The sequence below is a fragment of the Camarhynchus parvulus genome, chromosome 3 (genome assembly GCF_901933205.1).
Source record: "Camarhynchus parvulus chromosome 3, STF_HiC, whole genome shotgun sequence".
Classification (NCBI taxonomy): domain Eukaryota; kingdom Metazoa; phylum Chordata; class Aves; order Passeriformes; family Thraupidae; genus Camarhynchus; species Camarhynchus parvulus.
The window spans coordinates 19,681,640-19,707,655 of record NC_044573.1 but is presented as its reverse complement, the minus strand read 5'-3'; the positions used below and the strand labels follow the sequence as shown (position 1 = coordinate 19,707,655).

The following is a 26,016-nucleotide window of genomic DNA, read 5'->3' as shown; positions in this document are numbered from 1 at the left end:
AGGGGGCCATGAAAGTGGTGAATTTAAATTCACACCGATTTGAAATGTTATATTAAATAACGCACTAAGTTAATTTTGTTCGCATTTCTTATTGACTACTATTCCTATTCCAGGTTCCTCCTTACAAAGGACAGGCAAATCAAGGAAGCAGCACTCAGGAAAAAAAAATAAGGGAAAAACATTAGTGGAATGCAGCAGATTTGGAGGAGAGACACATTTACGCAGAGAAAGTGCTTAAGCAGGGACATTGGTGCCTGTGTCTATGGGTACATAGAGAGGTTTGGTGAGCGCATGCCCGGGCAAGGAGGATTTGGTTATGGTCAGAATTTGTGAGTGACAGCCATGTGACAGCTGGGAGTCAGCAAAGATTTTGTAGGGATGGAAATTCCTGAGACAAGACACACGACTGCTCATGCGATCTGCATGTGCCTATCGTCATGCTATATTATAATAGCTGACACCATGGTTTACCAGTTTTCCATAAGAGAGGCTATAAATTAGGAAAAGGATTTGAGGCACATTGGATGAGAAATTAAAGTCATAACATTTAAAAACAAAGGGATAAATATAACTTATTTTCATGTTATTGAAATAAGCAAACAAAGATCTCCAGTCAAACCACACACCACCAGTAAAACCTGCATTTCCATTATTTACCTTTAGTGACAGGTTATTATTTCCTTAGAATATATTTTTTTCTTACTAACTTATCTTAAAAAGTCAGAATCCTACAAATATACTTAATTTTTAGTATGGAATAATCCCACTGATTATTCATGTACTGTAGCTATTCCTACACCTTCAGGATCAGGGCCTAAGTCACAATGTACAAGTAAGCAGAGGATTTTCCAAAGAACTGTTTCATTTGCCCTTCTGGAGGTCTTACACGGACGTGAAGCCAGTGGAGATGTGCATTTAAATCAAACCTGAAAAACCGAAATACTTTCCCTTTAACACTGAATTCAAGCCAATACAGTATCACATGACCTTTACCGTAATTTCTATTAAAATAATTTCATGTCTGGTTGCTTCTGCTATCCTGGCTCATTTGTATTGTTTACAACAAGTCATTGCTCTCGACAGTTAGTGGTGGCTGAATCCATGGTTACCAGTTTTTACATTCACTGGTTAAATGGAATGCAGCTCTTCAGTGGGGTTTCATGGAGAAAGCTCTTAAGAAATCACAGTCCAGCTATCAATCAGGCTAACCTGGGAGAAATTAATCTGATAAGCAGAAGTATTGCTGTGTATGAAAAATTTATTGAAAGGGAGCTCAAGGCATTTATTAGTTGCAGTTGCCAAAGTGGACACGTTTGGGTCAGACATAGTACAGGGAAGACTTGGGTTATGAGGTCTATGTCTGACATTCATCCATGTTGTGCCTCCTCTGGCATTCACTGCTAATACAACTATACTGTTCAAGGGTTTAAAAAAATAAAAATCTCAAACACTTATTTCACCAGACATGTGCTCGGAATATAAACAGTGCTTAAATACAGGTTTAACCAGACTGCAGTCCCGTCAAAGTAACTTAAACAGACACAGACAAGATAGTAAAACACAAAATAGACAGCCTTGAGTAGAATCCAATTAAGACAAAAACCACCCCAAACAGAGCAACATTGCTAACGACTAAATTAAGCCTGCAAACAAATATATTTTATTGCCACCTAAAAACAATACAGACGAATTCCGTTTGCCTTGTTATTTATAGTTTGGCGTAGGGTGGGGTTGCCAAAATCAAAGAGCAAAGCAGAAACTTATTTGCAAGATGGACTCCCAAATCCTTTAAAAATCCCTAAAAACATAAGAAAAGTTCTTTACAGTTTGATGGCTACAATATTTGTCCCACAAGCTACATGACAGCAACAAATAGTTAAATCAAACATATTACTACCAGCTCATCTACTGCAAAGTCACTGTATCAGAAGCCCGAATTGATTTGTTTCCTTAGAACAAATTGAAAATGAATGTAACATAACATCCGAAAAAAGAAATCCCTCCTGCTCTGCTAATCGGATATCGTATAATGGTTGTTTGCAGCTTTGCACCATGCTATTGTTGCCTATATCATACATACTTACAGGTTCTGGGTTCTTCCAAGAGTTTGGTGCAGTTTCAAGGACAAATGTCTTAAGGAAGTCTTTCTACTGTGCAGCAGTGATCCTAGCTCTGATCTCATTACATGAGCAAAGTGCTACTGCTGACAATATAAAGGAAACTTCCTGCATGAAGAAGAAATCTTGGAAAGTCTCAGGGTTAAAAAGGCTGCTTAAATGTGCTGCTTGATTTGCTCCCTAGTTGTGTATACACAGTAGCAGCTGATCTCTGTTTGCAGCCCTGCAGAAAGAAACCTTTGCTGAAAACCAATGGCATCACATTTCAGTGGAGCTACTGCCAGGCTCTGGAGAGCAAAGCAACCCTTGACAACTTCACCCAGTTCAAACCACCGGCATTTGCTGCATGTCCTGCAGGACTTTTGAAATTGTATATTTGCTGCATTATTTTTATTAATGCCACTCTGAAATCCTGCATCCCAGGCAGCCGTGATACAAGCAGAAGTCTCCCTCACTGTAATAGGAGGTTCCGACTGTGTCAGGACTGTGAACTGCAGAATTCGCCACAGTATCTTTTGCTTTGTCTTGATTGTGGCATTTGCAGATGAGAAGCTGTTAGCTGCACTCAAAAGCATTTTCTGCCTTAGAATTTCTAAATTAAGTGCAACAGGCATCCTGTTTATCCTAAATTAATCCTGAGCCTGCCCTGCATCAGTCACGCACTGCTCAGTGCTTTTTTTTCTGATTCAGAGTACAAATCAAAAGATTTGGGGAGTGGAAGGTGGCTCATTCTTTTCATTTAGGATTTTATCTCGTGTCAGAATAAATTTGGTCCCTGTTGGACCAAAACCGTGGTGCACAACAACCCAAATTCTGCAAAATTTAGTATTCTGACCAAAGCTTCAGTGTGGCTTCAAATATCTGTTAGCAGCCGCTTAGCTCCTGCCTTGGCCCTCCAGAACCAAACCAGGGATGGCCAGAACCTGCACCAGCTTCTACAGCTCTTACTGCTGTCCAAGCAAACTGGTAAGATCAGAAAAGCAATATTTAAAAAGAATATATCTACTACAACTATTTCAACTCTTAACTGGGAAGCAATACTCCAAACACATCCTCACATTTGATGTTAAAGAATTATCAATAATTAATTCAGATGTAGCTGTTTCACCATTTAGCCCAGGGTGATTCTCCAAAGAGCAACTGGGACCACACATTCCCCTGGCACTCAGAGCATGACCGTAGAGCTTGCATGCTGCTTCCCAAACAGGACCTACTTCTCTCTCCAGGATACCAGAAAATCTCAGAAACAAAATTTAGAAGAATCCCTTTTAAAAGTGCACCATTGCAGGGTTTGGTTAGGAGGAGTTGAGGTTTTTTCCTGGGCATTTGTGAAACAGATTAATCACCACCCTTTTTTCCCCTCAGGCACTATGACTATTCTAGCTACTAGTATATTGCGTGTTATTTCTTTAATATTTTGAACTTTATTCCAAAGGGCAGAAACCAAAACTGACAGTACATCAAGACAACAAGCTCTGTGATTCAAACAGCAAAATAATTGAGATCCTGTGCATACGCAACATCCAAGTCTGTGTATGCACGTTGCACACGTGTGCACACACTCATTCACAAGCACAAACAAGTATAAGGGCTTGTGGCCCAATTTATGAGACACTCATAGTTCATATCCTCACCTCCCTTCAAATTAAAAAAAGGTAAGAAGAAGCAAAATCTGATCAGTGAAACATCCAAAAACATTTTTGTTAAAAGTAGGCACCATTTACAGAAGGGTAACCATATTGATTCAACATGCATTTCTCCCAGATTTGTCTCTCTCCTTTGGGAGAAGGATCCTGTCCACCCCTGGTCTGTGTCACACCAGAGAAATGAAAGTGTGTGGTGGCATCAGCAGGTTTAATTTTGCTCTTGTCCCTCAAGGGACACTGCAAGGCAGCGACTCAAAATCTTGGCTATGAGGCAGGGTCACTGTCTGCCTGTGTCACCTCCAACACAACCTCACCTTTCCCTGCCCAAACTGATACTACCACGTTTAATGCACGTTGTAAAAGCACAGCTTGTGTCCCACTCTTGCTCAAGCTGTGAGAAAAGGATTGCATGCTTGAGAAAAGTAAGGACTAAAGCTCACAGCTCTGCATCCTGCTCCCAGATGTGCCATACGAAGGGCCACGAGTGACCTTGAAGCGCCTGCTCTCTGTGCTCCAATGCCCAGCCTGCTGCCCACACTGCACAAAACTCACTCACAGCACTTGTCCACCTGGTCCCTTTTGACTCTAGCATAGCAAAAGAGGGGTTTTTTTCTGTTGGAAATTCAGCACAGAGTAAAACAAGTTCTTTTTGCCAGGTGAAACTCAAGGAACTAATTTAAGACAAGTAAAAAAATTAAAATCCCAGTGGAAACGGGAATTTCAGTGAATGAAGTTTCCTCCTCAGCCGCCTCTAAATACCCAACCATAAGCACAGAAAAGCTGAGACTTCTGAATGCTGCATGAGCAGTAATGTGACCATATCCAGCAGTCCTACCCCACACAGACCCACTTGCCAAGGCTGGAAGATATCCACTCCAAGTTTGACTCCACTCCTCCTTACCTCTCGTATATAACCATGCCCCCTTGTCGCAACTGGGCCAATACAGATGCAGGGACACGACTCCTTCAGCTACCTTCTTCTGTAAAAGTATACACAGGTCCTGAACATGGAACAAACTGGAATTGCAAAATCTTTCTCCTCCCAGCCTTCCCATATATACCTCAACCTGCAGTACCATGACTTCCCTTTTCTCTCCCTTCTGATTTTCTCATTGAATTTTGTTTTCACAGCATTGTATCCAGCAAGGAGAATAGTAACAATTCAAAGCCTATTTTCCAACCTTCAGAGGCCAGGGTAAAGTAGTCTGGCTATTAAGGCAGGACTGCAAAATATGTTCAGGGAGGACGGGGAGCTGAAGGGGAGGCTGACCCTGAGCTTACGTGATGTCAGAAGCTCTAGGTCTCCATCCCTCCCATCCCCAGTGGAAAGGTTGGCCCTTGGAAGCCAACCCCACTGCCTGCTCCTCTAAAGTCTAAACTAGTACAGGTGTCCAAGATAAGCCATGCCCTGTCTTCCTGATGTCTTGTAAAAATTTAGAAAGCTTGTTTAATTCATGATGGCCTTAAAATTCAAACATATCATCAAGAAGACACTTACAGCTAATACTACAAATGACTAAACCAGAGCAAATTCTCAGTTTTTATACAAATATTTCTTTTAGATTTTAAAACTTTGTTTCCAGTACTCAAGTAATAAGAGACGTGCTTTCTCATTTAAAAAGAGATTTCTTGTAATTAAAGAGGAACAACTGTAGGTAACTGCAATGAAACAGAAGTCCAGCAGAAGCATAATGACACTTCTCAAGTCACACCTTTCAGCTAGTCTCAAGATTTTCAATAAGCAGTATCAGTTTTAATTATCAGTCTCAGACTCTAACAGTACACAGAGACTCCAAGAAACATATCCTACCTGTTTTATTCAGACACTTAGAACTTTGCTTAAATATTAAGTCTGACACTGTTTATCTAGGCCTGTCTGATTCCTGCACAGGTCCCGAATGTGTCCTTTCCTGCGTCTATCTATGCATAATAACTGTGACTACAGGATTTTCTTTTTAACTTTTAAGTGCACATGGATCCTAATCAACATATGGAACACCTTCCGCATTCATCACAAAATGAGTGGCTAAATTCTTCTCATTGAAGCTCCTCCATAATAGTTGCTTTTTCCTTTTCATCTATCAAGACTTTAAACCAAAACTAATACAAACATTGGGAACTGTGTATGCCTAAGCTACTTGCTGTTCCCATTAGATGCTCTGCACTACTCAGTCATTCAGGATTCTCTGTCCCATTGTATTAAATATGCTCGGGTTTTTTTTGCTATGAGTACAATTAAAATTGTTTGGGTTTTCACACTGTTCTTATCTTTTATTTGCTCTCTAAAATATCCAGCATGCATTGAAACCAGTATAGGTGATAATATAGATGTAAATATCAGCATGGAGTCATCATGATAAATTTGACGTTGGGAATAATTCATTCAAGGTATCTAGATCCAATTTAAATTCTTTTCCAATCTTAACTGAGCCTTCATAACCAGATGAACTTAAAGGAAGGTGTACAACTTCATGCTACGGTGGTAAACCACCCTAACAAGGAAATAAATTTTCAGTGATTAAGTTGAATTGTTCATACAAAACGCCAGCTTCAGCTTTTCACCCATACAAAATAGCTTGGAAAATATATACTGCATGTGTTTATTATAGCTACAGTTGCTATGAACATCTATAACTCTCCAACAATTTCTTTGATTTATGTTCAAAAACATACAGGGCATGAAATGATGCCTGCAACCTTACATTTCCCTCAAGAACATTGTGGGGAGAAGATATATTCCAAAACATCATGTTAGATTCCTTGTTATGTCTTCTTTTTAAAATAAATGTATGATAATCAATTACACATGCTTCAAAGCAACTGCCACTAGATTCCCCAACAGAAAAGCTGTTTGAGAAAAGTTCTATTTTCTTTCCCCTAATGGTCAAGTTGTAATAAGAGATCTTGCCTAGATATTAAAGGAAAAAATGTATTGTAAAGGATAGGCCTTGCTCCACTTGTATATGCATGCACAGGTTTGTGCTTGTCTGGACTTGACTTAGAACAAGGTTTTCAGAGAAGTAACATCTCCACTGATCAACATGCTAAAAACGGATGTGTGTGTGAAGATCTTGCACCTAATCTGCTTGTCATTTATGCTTGTAGTAATCCAAATGATGTCAAGAGAATGACACAGATGATAAGTTAATGTATCAGGCTCAACTTCCCTTTCAACCTCAATATGCAAAACATCCCTTTCAGAAGTCCACCCAGCTGTAGCCTCCACTAGAAACAGAAACCTGCAGATGTTTACAGGAATATCAATTAAGCTGAATGGGAGCTCTGCCATTAACACTGGTGCATGTAAGATTGGACTGTGCAGATCTGCCTGAACTCCACGCAGTGGCTGAAGTGCACATTTTCTCTGGGGTATTGAGGCCAGTGGGTTATATGCCATTACCAGGTAAGCATAAGATGGATGGTATTTCCACAGTCTCATGGCTCTGGCACATGGACAAGAGCAGCATCCCCAGGCAGCATCTTGCCCACGGTGGGAAGACAGGAACAGCCAGGAATGCATAGAGTGCATGGACCACCCCCAGCACAGAAAAGATCAGGACCTACTGCCTGCCCTGCTTCAGGTAATTTGTGCTGCCTGCATCCCAAACAGCGAGCTGCCATTCCCTATGTCCTGGGCATTTAATTCAATCCTTGGGTAACACTGCAAACTAAAGAGCTGACACCCAATATAGAAAACTGGACTAGAAACTAGATGGTACAAGCCCCTCTAAGGAGGATTGGCACCTGCTAACACTGAATTTCCAGCAATTATGGAATAAGGTGGATGTGTGACTTGTTTTATGGCCCTGTTCATCCCTGTAAGTGTGCAAAATTTGCATGCCAAATAGGGAGATGGAAATAAATTCACTCATTCTACTCTTTTTTCCCCCTCCTATTTTCTTTGACTCAAACCCTCAAAAAATGAAAATTCACAGGAGGGGTAATACAGGCTTGCACCCTCTTTGGCCCCCAGTGCTATTTTATCCATTACTAAGGAAGCCAAGGAGGAGGAGGAGGGGACAGGACTGGACATGCGCGCCTACCGCACATGCAGTCCCAGCAAGATAGCATCAACAGTTGTTCTCCTATTTTCACAGTGGGAAATAAGCAGGTACTAGCTGTATTGGAATAATCAGGAGGAATCTAGGTCAAAATCAAAGCAAGACTGCTCTGTCCATTTCACAAAACTCACATGCAAACACAATACCCATGTATAAACAAAGAAGTTATTTGTAGCAGTTATTTCTGTTAGGATTGCTAAACAAGCGTGCAGACATTGGCCTACCTTGAGTAAAAGGCACCATTCCTTCTCTGTAACTTCTGAAAAGGCATTCAAAATCAATATAAAATTGCAATATTAGGAAATTTTATAATCATTATTTCAAAAAAGCAGACTTGAAAGGGTCTCTTGTTCATGGGTAAATCTTCAGTTAGTTTTTCTAGTACCGGTGGTTCAATCGAAAGATTCGCCAACTGCCCCCTGGAGAAAACTGAAGATCTGCATTTAAATGGAGATATAGTATTTCCAAATGCATGGTACCTGCAAGGCAGATACTGTCAAGGTTTCGTAGTGAGTGGATCTCAAATTGTATTAGGTACATTTCAGTGCCATAACTATCCCCATTTCGTAGGACTGGGGCTATTTCCATATCATTTTTTTCCTGTGTGCGGGCTTTGTAATATTTGTCCTGGTAAGACAAAATTAAACCCCCATCCACAACAAAGCCCTCACATAGCAACAACAAGGAATTAAAACCTTATGCATAATTTTCTGATGGGGATGATGAAGACTGTATTAGATGGCCTGACTGAAAATCTTAAATAATTGAAAACTCTGATGACTTAATAGAGTAGCGAGCTTGGTTTACAATGCAGCCAATTTAGAGCCATAAAAACACCGTGTAAAATGTTTATCTTGTGGTTGACCATTACATATCCTATTTATTATTCCAAAGTATTTCAAGAGGATTTTTCTTCATCAATGTGGCTGCTGGCATTTAGCACCCACTCGCTAAATTCACGTGATTTTCCTGGAACAGCTTTAGGAAAAGAAAACAAAAAATTAGCAGATCACTACAAAACTGTTCCTTGTTACTATATGCCTCTTTTTCACATTCTGACTTGAACCGACTTCATGTGCTGCAAAATACGTTTGAAACCACCGAGGCTAAAATACAATAAATCAAAGCCATATTCGTGAAGTTAAAAAGACTGGTGCAACTACTGATCCTGCCACATCAGAGAATCAAAAAAAAAAAAAAAAAAAATCAAACCTCATGAATACTTTGTTGCTAATGTACATGAGTTCAAAGAGCAGTGTTCCTCCTAGGAAAACATCTTAATTTTCATATCAGAAAATCATCCTAACCTTCCAAAAAAGTTTTTACGATTATGCAAGGAAGGCAGAGAGAAGGTTTAGAGTGCAAAAGACACTCGTGATGGGTTTCAGACACGCAGGCATTAGTCCAGGCAGCCTCTCGCTGAAATTCAGGTTGCAATTGAAATGTCCCTGTAAACAAGGTTACTGCGAACGGCCCAAGATATCCTTCTCAGCAACACCTTCACCAGGAGCCCTTCAGCTGTCTACTTAGTTTGTTATACCTTATCTCACAGCCCTGACATCCTAATGCTGATTCAAATTCGGGATTCAAAATGAAAGACGAAATATCTCTAAGATCACTTAATATTGAAATACCATTGCAGTAATAAGTGGTGCCAGGCTGGAGATATGGATATAGTACTCTAGTGGTAACCTTTTAATTTCTGACAAAATACTGTGGAATAACTGTGATACTGCACAGACAGTTAATGCAATTGATTTGTTTTCCTTATTTTGATAATGAGCACACTGAATGTCGTGTTTACCTTCTCCTGCCCCCGGCACATTTTTAAAGTCCTCCAAAAGGAGACTTGCTATATTCCTGTACAGACATGAAACACCTCACACCACGGAGCCCCCTCCCCAGCACGCTGAACCCCAGCTACCCTGATGCTCCCAAGACAAGGAAGATCATAACCACATGAGTCGCTTTGTCATTCTAAGTCTTTGACTATTTTCAGTGGAAATGCAATGCACGCACCATGTATAATCTAATGTAGGTTATACTGTAAACTACTCCCATTCTCAAAGTGAGGGTAGGCATGCTACACCAGAACATTTTGTCCTCTGAAATAAAACAGGAGAGTAACAAAGAAATGTATCAAGCAAGTTTTGTATGTTGTATTTTAAACAGGGTAGCTAATAAGTGCCTAAAACTTTGGGGTTTTTACAAAGGGCACTTGGATTTCCGTCCCAGTCACAGACACTGACAGGTTGAAGTGCAGGGGAGCGGGGGGGAGATGGGCGGTTGTAATCTGCTTTTTTGTTGTGCTATGCTTACTGTTAGAATATCCTTAATAGTATCAAAAGACAGGATTCCAGGGGTAGGGGTGCAGTGGGACAATGCAGGGGAAGGAGAGAATTACAGGAGAGAAACCCAAGCTGCTCAGTGCCTGCCTTCCCACACTACCATTCACCTTCATTTTCGTCTCCTTTATATTCTACTCATTTTTACTTGCCTCCCCCAGTATTTAGTCATCTCTTAAATGCAGTCCTCTCTTTTCTGGGATCACGAAAAACATATTAACTAGAACCAGCAGAAGGAGTGCATCCCCTGCAGCACTTCAATATGTACCTCCGGACCAGTCATGCCATTAACGCCCATGGCATTAATGACCAGGGGAAAATAAAAAATAAAATTAATTTTTAAAAAATTACAAAAGTGAAAGAAATTCCTCACCGCCAGGTCACACTCAGACCCCACAGGCAGCCGCTCCCCCAAATGCCCCCTCCTCCCCACGGCCGGCGTTGGGAGGGCCAAGCGCCAGGAGGAGCGGGCAGTGCGTGGACTTTGCACACTTTCCTTCTTCGCCCCTCCTGATCCCGGCACGGCGCGGCCCCGCCGCCTTTGTGTGCGCGCGTCCGCCCGCGGGTCCCGACACCCGGCACGGAGCGCGTCCCGCGTGGGGCGGCCACGCCGCCGCTCCCGCCCGGCAGCGCAGCGCCCCTGACCCCGCCCGGCGGGCAGGGCTCCCCCGGGCCTGCTCCGCTCCCGCACAAGTGTTCCAGGAAGGAGCGAGCGGCGGGGAGGGAAGGGGACGGGGACGAGGAGGCCCCCCCGCCGGCCTCGCCCCGCGCCGCGGCCGGGACAGTTCGGGGCTGCCGAGGGGGCACGGCGGGGGGCACGGCAGCCGCGCCACAGCCAGGCGCGCCCGGGCACCGGCTGGCAGAGTCCGGTGCCCCTGCTCCGCTCGCAGCCGCCGCAGCCACGCCGGGACCCCGGCCCTAAACTCTTGCTTGGCTAAAGCCTCGTCACTTTCCCGGCACTCCTGACCCTGGGCGGGAGGGGGGCATACACACACAAAACCTGCGGGGCAGATCTGTCAGCGGCCAAAAAATCATTCTCCTTCCCTTCTCCCCCCCCCACCCCCCTACCCCCCCACATTCACCAGGGCCAGTAATTCTAAATAATTGTCCGAGAGGCGAGAGCCAGTGAACCCCGGGTGCCCGGTGCTGCCGTGCCGCTTTTTCCAAAGCTGGGTTTTTTGGGGGTGAATGACTCTGAGCAAGTGCAATTGGCAAGGGCTGAAGGTGGAATGGGGCGGGGGGGTGGGGGGGCAGAGCGCTCCTGGCAGCGGCTCATCTCCAAGCACAAACATGCCCCCCATGCAATGTCAGCTGGCGGGGGTGCGGGGGGGTGCGGGGTGCGGGGGCTCGCTTTACCTGGTCAGCTCAGAACCGCAGGCAGGTTAATCAGGTGAGTCGTCGGGGATTTTAAAGAAGCCGAAGCCGGTTTCTTTGCTAGGAAAGTCTACAACACCATGCAGGGACATTGCAAAATCTTTACACACGCCTCCTTTAACTGGGCTCCCGCGACCTCCGCCGGCGAGGGGGGAGCCAGCGGCGGGCGGGAGGCCGAGCGGCGCCGCGGCGGCGGCGCGGGGGGCGCGGGGGGCAGCGGCGGCGGCGGGCGCGGCCCGGCGGGCGGACAGCGGCGGCGGGCGGGCGGCGGCGGCCCCGGTCCCCGCGGTCCCGGCCCCGGCGGCGTCCCCGCGCCTCCCTGCCGCCTTGGTAGCGCCGGTCCGCACTCGGCCTGACCCGGGACGTCACGGCGCCTGCCTGTGTTCCCAATGATAACTTGGCAGGAGCAGGGGAAGCGGCCGGGTTTTTCCTGGGCTCGTTACCGGGTACGTGCACGTTTCTTTCGCATGCGGAATTTTTTTTATTATTTTTGGTTTTTTAAGGCGCAGTAACGAAAAGCCGGGACAGGAAATCCGGGGCGCGGCGGGGGCTGCCGCCCCGCGATGGTGGCGGCCGCTCGCCGGCGGGCGCGGGGGAGCGGCGGCGCGGGGCGCAGGCATGCGTTCATCTCCGTGTCTTTCATTTTACCTTCAGGGTGACATTCAGTGCCGGGCGAGCCTCGCCGGTCACCGCCACGTCCCACCTGGAAAAAACACAAACAAAACCACGAAAAAAAAACCCAACAAGAACAACAAAAAAAAAAAGGCGACTGCCGAAAAGGGGGGATGGGGAGAGAGAGAAGGTGCCGGCCGCCCACGGCTGGGATGCGGGCGGCGGACGGGACACCTCGCCCAGGGGACGCGGGGACACACGGGCCGCCGGCCGCCAGCAGGCCATGTGCCGAGCGGCCGGCGGGGGCGGGGAAACGGACACCGCACACACACACACAAAATCAGTAAATTAAAAAAAAAAAAAAAAAAAGGAATGCCAGAGGAGGCCGGGCGTGGAGCGAGGATGCCGCACCGCTGCTGCCGTGCAGGCCCGGCGCCGCCCCCCCCCCAGTCCCCTGCAAGGCTCTGCAGGGGAAGGCGGGGGAGCCCCCGGCGCACAGCGCCCCTCGGCCCCGCCGGGAGCCGGGGTGCCCGGGGGGGCTGCGGGCAGGCCAGCCCGGGCCGCACCGGGGCACCCGGCTGCGCAATGGCGTCGCCGCTGAGGAGAACCAAGGGCTGGCGCAGAGCCTGGCGCGGCTCGGTGATGGGAGCCTCAGCCATGGCTCCCCACCTCCGCTGCTGGGGCAGCCGAGCAGCTGCTCCCGAAAGCGGGAGGGTTCGCGTTAGAGCAGGGCCAGCCGGGCCTGCGGCAGCCCCGGGGCCGCTGTGAGCGCCGAGCAGGCTGGCAGCGCTCTGCCCGGCCATGGCAGCAGCCACACGCATCCGCTGCCCTGGCTTCTTACGCTTCGCAAAGCCAGATCCTGCAAATCTCCATGAACGCTCCCGCTGAATTCCGAGGGCATTTTCACGTGTGAGACTTAACTCGCCCGCAGAAGTATTCCCAGAACTAGGCCTTCCTTGAACTATCCATGGCAGCCTGAGTTTTAAGTGTCCCCTCATCTAAAAACCAGTTGTTACCTACACATTGCATCCCAAACTGCTGCAGCACCACCGCACCACCTACTCTGTGACCGCAGAGCGTCCCAGCAGAGCCCTGAGACAAGTTTCCCTCTTCTGTGTTGCTTTTCACACCATCTATTATAATAACAGCAAGTTATAACATCACCAATGCACAGGTAACTAGCGCAGCAGAGTCCATGAAGGGATGCATGTAGCAGGGCTGAAATTAAATTATTTTTTTGCAACTGCCTCTGTTCAGCCTTAATATTAGCATTGATGCTTTCATTTTCCTCATTTAAATACAATAAAAGGGAAAACTGCCTTTGCTTAATATTGTTACTACTCGGGTTTTGCAATTCCAGTTTTTATAAGGCGATAAAGTCAGGGAGAAGTTGGTGTACACCTTTTCTGCTGCTGGGCTCAGTGCCCTCAGCAGCAGCTATGTGGGATCACCTACTGCAGCTGGGAAAAGAGTTGGGGAAGAAAGAAGTCATTCTTGGAATATCCTACAGTCCAAGTGTCATTTTCAGAAGCCTGAAGTTGAAAGCACTGGGTTGTGGGTTTTTTCCTTTTAAAACCCAAGCTACTCAGGATGCTTTCTGGCTTGGCTAGAAAGACAAGTTGGCTACATGTTTCTGTTCTGGAATCATTTTGAACTGCTTTTAGTCTAAATTCTTACCTGTCTTTACTGTCTCAGCAGAGTATATTACTGATACATGTTTTTGGTAGACTTGAAAAGCAGTGTGTACTGTTTGATTGTTGTCTGTATTTCGCCATTCATTTTTAAGTGAGGCTCTTTTGATTGATGTTAGGAATTGGTTTGAAGGGATGAAGGGTATGGCATAGCTACCCAAGATGCTACTTAAAATTGCACCCTACCTCAGCTTACAGAGATTTTTCATTGTGATTGTCACACTTTTAAAAGCGCGTGAGTTAATCAAGTTGCTATTTTTGGAATGCACTTAAAGGAACATTAAAATGCATTAATTTCATTAAAATAAATGAGCAGATAGGTAACAAAACAAGTATCAGCCAAATAAGCAAGATCTCAACTATGAAGCCAAATCCAGCCCTAGTGAAATCATCTGAGTTGTGCTTGTCTACAGCACATTTAATTTGGCTTCTACAGTCACACAGCTGACGTTTTATTTGGTTTTCAGAGGTGTGTATATTAAAAATGTGCTAGCCATGCTGCTTCTCCAGTGTGATTAACCACTGAAGTGAAATTCACCTGGTTCCCATTTAGCTCTGCTGTGCAGTCCTATCACACATGCAGCTTTTGGTGTGCGTACACACCTGAGATTCAGAGCGGTATTCCCAGCCCCTGTGTCAACTCAGGGATGTGAGTTGACTCTGAAGTGAGGATGTGCTGAGGTGGATTTCCGCAGAGGCTGTTCACAACCAGCTGCATATATGTGCTCCAGTTAATAGGCTGTACTGGAGTCTGTGCTACCATCTTTCATTACTGCTGTTACTCATGCCAGTGAGAGTAAAGGAGGGGTTGGTGTGTCTGTAATCACATATTAATTTGCTATGTAGATATATCCTAAGAACCTCTCAGCCCAGGAAAATTATGCTGGAATAAGGTCGGATGTGAATGTAAAGCAGAACTGTGTTCAGATAGTTTATTCATTCTGGAATGACTGAGTTGTTTCCTGGTTTCACTTAATCCACTTTCAAAGTGGATTAAGGTAATTCAAGAAACTGAATTCTTACACTGGCGCAGGAGTTGTCTACACATGGGTTTAGTTGAACATAATTACTGCAGTGTACCTAATAAGTGTCTTGAAATAACTTTGTGTGTAGACGAGTCCAGAGTCCCACAGGTGAAAACAACAGAATTTAGTAATTTTGTATAACATGAGGTTAATTTAGCCCAACATTTGACCTGCTTCTTTTCTCATGAAGCATATTTAATTCATTACAGGTTTTTCTTCTTCAACGAAATCCCCACAACAGAAATGTATTTATGATCAATTTCAAGATAGCAATGCCATGTGCACTCCACTAAAAATAAACAATTTAACCAGTATATACTCTAAATACCTTCTCAACTGCCCTAAAGAGGAGAAAAGGTTCTTTACTGGAAGAAATACCAGCTTCTCAATCATAAATATTTTGAATGGGTTGTTCCAAACAAAAGGTACACAAACCCCAAAGCTCTGCTCTGTCCTCTGAGACGCCCACAATCCATTTGACTGCATGCCATTCATAGCAATAGCACCCAGGCTGACTCAGCAATATTAGTTCCTGAATGAGGAACCTCACAGACTCACACAGAAGGGTTTGCAGAACAAGAGGGCCTTCAGGAGGTACCTTAAGAAAAGAGAGCTAATTTATAGTTTGCTTACAGAGGTCTGAATCAGTGAGAAACTACCTAAAACCCAGGCAGCCTCTCTGCCTCTGCTCTGAATCAGGTATATTGCATCACTGGCAATACAGGAAAGTGACTGAACTGATAATGAGAACATATAAGTTGTTTTGTGACCTTGTGCCAAGCACAAAGTTTGTCAAATGTCATTCAGTGTTATTCCATGCCACAGACATCCATGGAAGGGAGGTGACTCTCTAATGTGAATGAAGCCTCCTAAAGTTTAAACTTAAGACTATTGGTTTGCTTTTGTCAAAGGAAACTGTGGGAGGGAGGGGATGGAACCAAACAAAAACTAGATGAGGTAGAAATTATGTAAACTGTGGTAGTAAACAAGCCAATTTTTTAAAAGAAGCATAAATATAAAAGCCAAATGATACAAATTGCTGACCCTTTAAACATTGACATAGGAGAAGCCATTAAAAGCTATGAAGATGAAAAAATCCAACTTCTACTTTGTGTCAAGGACTGCAGTGTGTCACACATTACAGAGGGTAACCTGGAGTCTTCCCTTACACAGATAAAGTAGTCCCAGCTACTCTGTGTAACAGGCAAGGATGCCCACAGGATTCTCATTTTGTGATTACAAGCATGGCTTTGCCCTCCTGTGCTTGTCTTGGTTAAGGATGTAGGGGACGGATTTCACCTACAACTCCCTCATGCCAAACCTGTTTATTTAATTAAGAATAATTCTGGTAACAAAATAAGCATTGACTGAAGAAGGTAAACATGGAGAAGTATAAACAAGAAATCAAGTACTTAAATTCTGTGGTGCTGAATGACTTTGACCATGGGTCTTGATATTAAGGCTCAAATATTAAGCTTGGTTTTAAACTCAGATTGAAGGCAATGAAAGTTTCATAGGCAATGAGAGTTTCATAGCATGCCTGATCTGAAATCCTGCTTGAATAAAAAAATGAATTAGATTATTTTGCACTCTGCTTCCTCTGAGAGACCTCTGAGTGTTGGATCCACCTGTGCTGGGGTATCCTGGCTCTCCCCCACTCCTGTCATTACAGGGGCATTACTAATCCAGAGAAGAAGGTGTCCTAAATCCCCAAGACGATTGGCACAGCACACACAGGAGGAAATCTCAGCGCTCAGCCAATGCCAGGCAATGAAGGATCCTCTCTGGGAGTTGGTTAGTAGTGCCAATGTTTGATATTTGTCGTAACAACCACCGACTGTTTTGTTTTTTGTTCTAACAATGTGAATTATGCATTAAACATTAATACAAGTGAGTGTACTTTCTTTTGATCTTCAAGCATAATCATTTCTAATGAGAGCTTATACATGAGCATTGAAACAAATCCCTGAGTCATGTGAATTTACATTGGTTTTACTCTGTGGGAAAGATCCCACATGAGTTACTCATGTCTGTAAAGCATAACATACTTAGAAGAAAAAAATGAGCTTGCATTTGTCTGTTGGAACATAAATATCTGCGTAGACATTTGGCTTGTGCCAAAGTCAGTAATGAAACATTAAATGAAACATTAAAAAGTTAATTTATCAGAGATCAGGATTCAGGGTGGGGCCCTCAACTAATGTGAGATCCAAGTCTGCTCAGAATAAGGTCACCTCTTAGTTTCTTCCATCTGGCTTCTTATAAGAGTTGAGTCTAGTATCAGAGGAATTCGAACTAGCTCTAAGTTAAAGGATCAGAATTTGGCTTGCTTGATAGAGATAAAAGTTGCCAAACTGCCATCACCAAGTTATAATAAGCCAATCCATGGCGGTCAAACTGTGCAGTGCTAAGTGGCACCTCTCCAAGTGCCCTTGACAGCCAGTGCGAGCCAGACCCACTGTAGAACCTGCTTGGCCATGTTTAATATCTGCACTTCTCAAAACAACAGTCACAAATGGTGCATTCCATAAAAACATAAACACTGGGGATTGTGCAACTGCCAAGACAGTTATTTAAAATGCAAACAGAATTTAAGCCCTTTGCCCTTTGACACACTGCACAAATATTAAACCAACAAGCGATTAACAGTCTGCACTAAAGCAGCCATGCTGCGTGTACAAGGGACAGGCAGCACACTGGGGAAAGTGTACGTGATGGGCCCCACTCCTGGGGCTGCAGGTACTCACTACAAGATTCCCAGAATGCCTCTTGCCTTTCCAAACAGATCTCAATGCCAAAGGTTGCAGGAGGTGGCTGTCAGGAAGGTATTATGTTTAATGGCAAATAGGTTCTGTCTGTGATTAAGGTCATATCTCAGGAATTCTCAAAAGCCCATTAATGTATTTTATTCTTAATGTGTAAGTGCTAAAGGAGTCCTGGAAGCCAGAAATCCAGGATTACCCCACATAATTCAATGTTTTCACAGGAGGCTACAGTCATGCTCTCTGCTGCTTCCCTTCTCTTGTCTGAATATCCTTAAATGCTGATGTTACATCTTCGAAAGGAGAGTGGAAGCAGCCTATGCATAGAGTAGTTTATAGACTGGAAGAAGAGCAAACACAAAACCCTTCATCCCTGAACTTGAATTCTCCAAGTGCTCTGTTTTATATAATGACAGAGGAACTGATATTATTGCAGCAGAGAAGAAAGCATCCAAGACACTCCATTATGGAACCCCAACACTGTTTGTATTCATTATCTTCCCTGAGGTTGCACAGCTTCACCTGGCATGTTAAGTTAAAAGATGGATAGGTCAATATTGGGTCTTAAATAATTTTGGATAGAAGGACCTCAACTCCATCCAGAACCTGCTTGAAGCCCATAGACATTATCCAGCTTTAAGAGTTCAGTGAGTCTTCTGACTTTTCTGAATGCGTCAGTACATCCCCAGGCACACACAAAGAGCTGTGCTTGCAAAGATGGGATAGATACAGGTAGAAAATGGTGTACAGAAGCATGTAGGGAGGCCTCTCTAAGCATCAGCCAGGGTGACAAAGCATGCTGGCCCATGGGTTCCCAGGCTGTATTCACAGCCCTGGAATGCCTGCTGGAAACACTCCCCTGTAATTTAGCTCATTTGATGCGCATTAAGGATGCACATTTCTAGACCCCTAAGTGAAATGTGATACTGAACTCATTCTTCCTCTTGCACCAGCAGGCCTCAGCAGATGGCCAAGAGGCCGATGGGAAGGAGAGAACACCAGTTTTAATCCAGTTGTTCATGATGAAAAACTATGAGAAAAGTGAAAAGATCTTATTCCACAGGCCAAGGCATTTACTTATATTTATCTGCCTAACCTCAGTCAGAGCCCTGAATTCCATTACTCTATGTGAATGTTATGGTATGGTCTTATTTGGTAATTACCTGGTCAGAGCCACAGACTAGAAACAAGATATGCAGCCAGTGAAAGCCTAGTGGATTCATACCCATTTATACCAGCTGAGAATCCAATCTTCAATTTCAAATTAAAAAATTGAGAAGTTGCATTTTTCAATGGCATTTTGGTCATACTATACAGAGGGAGGGGGGGAAAAAGCAAGAAAATAAAAAATAAAGTTGTAGCTATTTATATAACCAGGACAGAAGCATAACCAATGTGAAATCTTTAGCAATGAAATTCTACATCCAAATTATTAGGTATTTCAGTGTTGGTGCCATTTGGATTACTGCTTAACTTTAGGGCAGCAAGGTAAGCTCATTTTCTTGCCTCTGTCTTTTCAGCCACCATTAGGGCTCCCTTCCCATCCTCCAGGGAGAGGGAGAGAAGTTACACAATGGGTGTTTTTCCATGGGCGGATGTCTAAATGTGAAGGGAAACAATTGAATTTTAATGACAATTTTGAGACTCTTGAAGTTAATTTCTGGGCAGTGCAGAAATTAGTGGGGCTTGCTGCTGCCAAGAGCTGCATGTTCTCCTCTCCGTCTGATGTTAGTAGGATTACAGGTCTCAGCTTTTGGCAGAAATAACTCCCAAAATAGTAGGTCCTTCTCTCAAAAGGGAGGGCAAGAGACCTGCGGCTGTCAGACCCAACCAAGTGTCAGTGCAATAGCTACAAAAACCAGGGTAACTGCACCAGATTTACACTGCCAGAGATGTGTTCTCATTAGGTATTTACAGCATTATCCAGGGTGGAATGGTAAATTTGTTAGGTACTGCACAAAACATTTAACCGGAAAAAGTTCCTGCATCCAAAAGCATGACAAAACTGATTGAGGAAGGAGAGTGGCAAACAATGGGATATCCTGGGAAAAAAAGTGCACCAGTGATTGCAGCAAAGGCAGTCAGCTATGAAGGCTTTTCCTACACACAGGGTAACAATAATTCTGCCAAGGAGGCAAGTTATTTCCTTTTTAGCTATGCTATTTCCACTGCATTACTGAATCATGGTTTGTTAATAGCTTACAAACATTAAGTTTAAAAAGCATTAGGAACTTTGTCATACCTAAGACAATACATACCAATTTATCAATTTCTATAAAAATACATAATCCAATAGATTTTGCTGTTGTGGTTGTCAGGGCGGGATTTTTTAATGCCTTTAATAAAGAAGTGATAATTTTCGTCTTGTTTTTGTCTTCTTAGAAGATTCAGAAAGGAATATAATGGGTAGTCTCAAAATCTGCACGTGTCTAATTGTTGATAGCAAAGTAGAAAATAAAAGGTGCTTCAAAATAGTGCCAGTCATTTAATCTGCTCTGTAGTTGGATGATAGAATGTCAAGCATTTTCACCAAAAGCACAAGAGCCACTGCAGACAACTGCTTTTTCGATTTTGGGCTGTGCAATTATAGCCCCAAACAGGTCATGGAAGGGTTCAGCCTTCCCCATGTTACCCCTCTGGTCAGATGGCAGCTCCAGCCAAAAGGAAAGTAGAAAAGAGGACAGCCATAGCCACCTGGCACTGCCTTTTTGCACAGCAAAAAGCAGGCAGGGGAGGAGGGACCTGGTACCCAGCCAGGTGTGGCAGCACTTAGAAGCCAGGCTGCCAAGCTGGAGCTCATCCTGTGAATGGGATTCTGCAGGGGGAGGCTCAGAGAAGGTAACATTGGGGAACTGCTTCCCTTGCAAAGATCCTGTGTCCCCATTTACCCTCTCCCATGAGATGGCCAAACGTGCCTCTTACTTGGCAGAAAGTGTTCAGCCTGGTATTGAGTATGTTACTGTGTCCACCAGCCTGCTACACAGAGTACAGAAAACATCATTCAGTTACAGGAGAATTAAAAGAAGCATTAGGGAGATTCACATTACTGACCGATACCAAACCATTTTTTCCTAACAGTGTTTTTTATATACTGTACCCAGAGTTTAGCTGTGTCCATTGTTTCCTTCTACTCACTTATTTCTCCAAAGGTGATTTTACTTAGATCGAATTTTTGCACTGTACTACTGGATACTATGGTACAGTTCATTGCTCTAGAACAATTTCACTGGTTTAGAAACTCCACCATAATATTTTACCACTAGATTGCTGCTGAGAAGTAGAGGCACTAGCTCACAAACACCCCTTCCAAGTCCTTATGGAGCCTTCTCAAGAACATGTTGCACGTATCAGGCTTGCATGCACAGCTAAGTCTCTGTGCCCCTGCTCTGAACCCTTGGGACATGGGTGCTCAGTTAAGACTACAGAGAAAGGAAAAGCATGGCCACAATCAACAGTCAATCATTTTAATGGCTGTTAATGTAAAAACATATTCCTCACCTTACTTACTACAGCCAGATATATGGTAGGAGACATGGTTTTGCATGAACCAATTTATTTTTTCTTTTTAACTCTTTTGTATGAGCGATGATTTTTGAGAGATTGATGTAGTAATGTTCAGTTGTTATGAGACTGCTGCTTCACATTTCTACCTGTGCAGATGGGATATCACATTTCTGTCTAAGCTACGAGACCACTCAGAGTTAACATCCAGAAACAGTTTCCTCTATTCCAGCAGTAGTTGCCGCTGCTCAGAATAACTCTTTCGTACAAGTTCAATAGAAATGGCCCTTCACTACTTTCCACTACAGCTCAGGTTTTCTGCCTCAGCTTTTATGCTGCTGTGAGCATGTACAAAATGGGATGCTAGTTTTCATCCCCCTGCCCTCAGTCCAAGAAGTGCTATGCAAGAGTAATTCCATCTGATTTCACATCATTCTGCTCTTGCACTTAGAAATACAGGAGTTAACAGTCAAGAAGTTCTTTGGGTACTGGAAAGATTAACAGGTCTTTCAATCCTCATACAGGTGACCACAAGGTACAGGCTTTATAGACATTTGATGAATGAAGGGTTGCCACTAAATGAAAGCGGGTCGCAAAGCTCTAGAGGAAATCATTGCAACAAGGTTTTAGGAGTTTGTGAAGGCACTGTGAAATGAACACACTTTGTGAGGCTACAGCATGTGTGTAGAAGGTATATGCAACCTGCTCTGTATTCCTAAAATGATCGCCAACATATCATTGGGAACTTGGGCTTCTGAGAGTCATTTTTCTCTCTGTGTCTCAGTTCCCTTATATGAAAGTCAGGATTATGTCTTTGGTGCCCCTTGGATGAACAGAACAAGTTCACCTCTTAAATGTCAAGTGTTACAATCAATCACAGATTTACCATGTCTTTTTCTGCCTAACCATTTAAAACTATTAATATCAAAATAAGCCACTCAAAAATTATTAAACATTGCAGAAGTCCCAGACTGTGGAACATGAATCTCAGTGATTTCAGTGTGATGGATGGATGTGAAGCCAGCCTCAGAGATAAGAATTAGCTTCAATGTGATTTGAAAGATCCCAGAACTCCAGGGACAAATGATTTGTTCTGCATTTTCTGTTAGTTCAGGAAAGATCTATGCCAGTCCCAACACAGTGCCTATTGTTCCCCTCCACTTTAAATATTTTCCTATGAATGCTGCTTGCCACCTAACAAGCTATCAAAAAAACTTCAGACCCCAGCATTCATTTTATGGTTGAATTTATTGTGTTTCCCCTCTTAAAGAATTTTTATTTTGAAATATTGATGAAGAATTATTTGCCAGGTAATCAGTAAAGGAACTGAGATATAATCCAGTCATCATAGTCACTCTCACGTACATGTGTCTACTACAGGTGATCCTTTCTTACATAAATGCAGTTATGCTTAAGGAAGGTTAGATGCTGCATTTTTAGTAATTTCTTTCTTCTACCAAGACAAATAATGTTGGATACATAAAGTTCCTCTTTTATGTGACACTTCCTTTAAAGCAAGTTTTTCCCCTTGAGTAAATTTTTCCTTGGCTGTAATGTGATATATACACACACACACACACATCTCTATCTGTCATAGATATCTACATTTATATATCACACTTACTCCACTGCAAGATGTTATTACAGATTGGAAAAAGAAAAACAAAAAGGACAAATTAAATTTCTCTACTCAGTGTTTAAGAGTAGTTGGTATCAACGAGTTTAGAAGTGTAAATTCCTTTTTTTTGGGCCTGAATACACCACTGGCCCGAGCAGCACCTGATGTCAGTAGCAGTTCATGTATGTGTGCAGTTTCAAAATCGTTTGATATCCAGGTGCCACTGGAAGCCATCACTGCACTACAGTATTTTTTCTGACATATGTAAAAGATTCAATCAGTCTAAAGTATTTAACACTTTCTGCAAAGACATGTTATGAAGAACTCCAAGTGTCTTTTGAAAAAGGAGGAGTCACTACCCAGTATCCTACTAAAATGCATACCACTTCCAACATTTTCCAAGTAGGCAAGATGAATATGGAGGGAGGAGGGAAGAAAATTATTGCAAGAAAATTCAAGTTAGAAAAATAAAAATAATAATTCTTATTTGTAGTTCAGAGATCTGTGCTATTTTAATTCCTCATTTAAAGAACTATTTTAAATTATAAATTGCAAGCCTATTGCAGATATGTTGCTCTTCTTGTGTGAATACAAAAATATGAAAGAATAGGTAAGAGAAGATATTAAATAGTGATTTAATTTGTTCAGAAAGCATTGAGTGATAAGCATCTGCGTGGAATTACATAGCTCAGTTCTACTTGAAAATTCTCCTAACTGGAATAAAACATGCAAGATCCTCACCTATTTTAACAGCCGCCATAAATGGATGTTAAACTTAGCAGCAACAGTTCATTGGCAGCTTCCCAAGACTGGCATCAATGTAAGAATTTGTATTTCATATGAATGGGAAAAAAATCATTTTTAATGCTGTATTTGAATGAAGGTTTTAACAGTTAAACGCAATACACCAAAGATGCCACTCACAGACATGGTAACTATTTCAGGGGAGAGGGAGGAGGGCAAACTTCCCACTTCGTGATGAAAAATATGAAAGTATTAAGTAGAAATATTTCAAGAAATTAAGGCCTGGAACTACAGCTTTCAACAAAGAAGATGATGTCAGTTCTGTGTATTCCTGCACAAGAAAACCAAAGTGCTGGCTGGGATTTCTTAGCATTTCCACAACCCAAACAGTAAGAGGAAGCTATTCAAAGTCAAAAGAGTTTCAGTGTTAACTGCAATGAAAACAGCTCAGAGCCTTTATCTTAATCAGTTACTTAGAATGAACTGATACTGATTTATCATCTTTTCTCCCTCTGTGTTTAGAGCCAGAGTCACACATTACTGATGTGTTTTCAAAGTCCCACACATGGACAATAACATGCAATTCTTGCAAATATTTTGAGGTAAGGGATTGCCTGTATTTTGCCAGTGCTGTACTTCAGGGTCATGAGTCACTAAGAAAATATGGAGAAATATTTATTTTTGTGCTTTGAATAAGAAGTCTTTTGTGACAGAATATAAAAGTGGGGAAGTACTTTCTAAGTTTTTTACTACTCTGTTTATTAAGAATGACAAACTTTGAAACAGTTGACATACTTAGATGGAAACATGCCATTATCTCCAGTATTTTCTGCAAATGTTCAGTCAACATCCTAATTGTACTCCTGTCCTATATGGTGAAAGGAGCTCCAGCTCTCTCCATACATGACATAGCAGTAAGAAAAAAGAAAATATCTAAGTGCTATTTATTCAGCAACTGAATCTTAGCCAAAATTAGCTAATATTTACTATGGTTAGAGGTAATTTTACACATATAGTAAGCACATAAGGCACTTGTAACATTTGAAAGCCTGAGATTTGCATTATCCTGTAGGCTCTTCTAATTTTTTTAGGTATATATCAACAGAATTAAAAACGGGCATTTACAGGAAAAAAAAATTAGTTTTGCTAAGGCTGAGATAAGCAAATAAAATAAATACAATATTAAAGTTGCTAATGCTCTATTCTCAACAAAATTCTTACAGTAACGTGCTCTCCTTTTCTTTCTAGCAATATGTAATTCTCTGCAAGGATGTCAAGGGGACCATTCTCTTAATTTTCCTAGCAAGCCAACATCTGCTAAATGCAGCATGACATGCTGTTTACCTTTCTTGTAAACTTGAGGCTTTTCCATTTAAGAACTGTATAAATGAATCAGTATTCATTCACACCTATGCCTAGAAGTATCCATTACAAAGCAGAGAGTGCTCATTTTTAATCTCCTCCTTATTCTGATTTTATGCCATATTCCTCTGCACTGATGCTGTTTGGAATTGCTCTAGATATATTAACAAATGCAAGGAAAGTAAAACCAAAAATAATGGTGATGTTCCCCTCATTTTCTGTATTTCTTGACAAAGGTGATAAAAATGCAGAGGTAAAAAGTCTTGCCTTATATCTCCTTTAAACTCAGTAGTTTAACAAATAGCTACAAAAGAGAAGTTTTGTCATCTGCTCCAAAAACCAAGATGACAAAATCCCAAGCTATATATTGCCTTCTAAAATCCTGTGCAATATTTAGCAACTTGTATTTGATGGCAGAATTTCCAAGGGAAATAGTAGGGGGTTGTCTGTTTTGTTTTGATTTTTTAAAATGTGTATATATATTTCTCATCTGCTGAAAGGAAATCTACCTACATCAGCAAAAAGCACAGGTGAAAAGAATAATTAACAGGAAAAAATGCAACCACCCTTTCTTTAGTGAATGCTTTTGAATCAAAGTAATTTTTCTCATGCTGCAGAAACCCTCTATTTGAACGAGCAGCCACTAACATCACTTGTCCCTCTAATTGTCATCATTACTGAGACAGAAGCAGCCTTTGTTGATCACACAGAGCATTCTCTAAAATCCATTTTTCCAATTAGGTTTTTATTCTCCTTCTTCTGCTTTTATTTAGTTTTGAGCACAATTACAGCTGTACTTGGGTTAACTTGTGGCAGTAAGGCACTTGCAGAAGCTGTTGCTCTCAGTAACATTGGCTATTACTGATTACAGCATTGCTCAAGGCAGATTCCTTGTTCTAAATGGCATTGAACATTTTTACCTGGATATTGCAACACCACATTATGAGCACTGGGATATAAACAGAACAGTAAGCAGTGCTGCTGGCCTCTGAATTTAAACAATAAGCCAGGAGACTTGTATGTGGAGACACAGCTAGAAAATCGAGCTACCACCAAAGTAGCTGATGCAATGTCTGTATCTTTCTCTAATTTGCTACTGACCAATTATTACATTCAACTCTGAATCACAGTCCTAAATAATAAAGGTCAAAGTTTTCA

General features: G+C 42.6%; 1 protein-coding gene across 9 annotated transcripts in view; it reads right to left on the bottom strand.

Annotated features, from left to right (window-relative positions):
• Positions 1 to 26,016, bottom strand: part of ESRRG (estrogen related receptor gamma) — a 390,382-nt gene that overhangs the window by 358,531 nt on the left and 5,835 nt on the right. For 2 of the 9 annotated variants that reach the window (XM_030945132.1, XM_030945134.1), the window contains exon 1: positions 11,526 to 11,645. The exons of 3 other annotated variants lie outside the window; for them this stretch is intronic. The gene's annotated coding sequence lies outside the window, so the exon portion shown is untranslated. Of the gene's footprint in view, positions 1 to 8,048; positions 8,084 to 11,525; positions 11,646 to 12,191; positions 12,560 to 26,016 lie in introns of those variants that run through there. 4 more of the 9 variants (XM_030945135.1, XM_030945137.1, XM_030945136.1 and 1 more) reach the window with 3 other exon arrangements.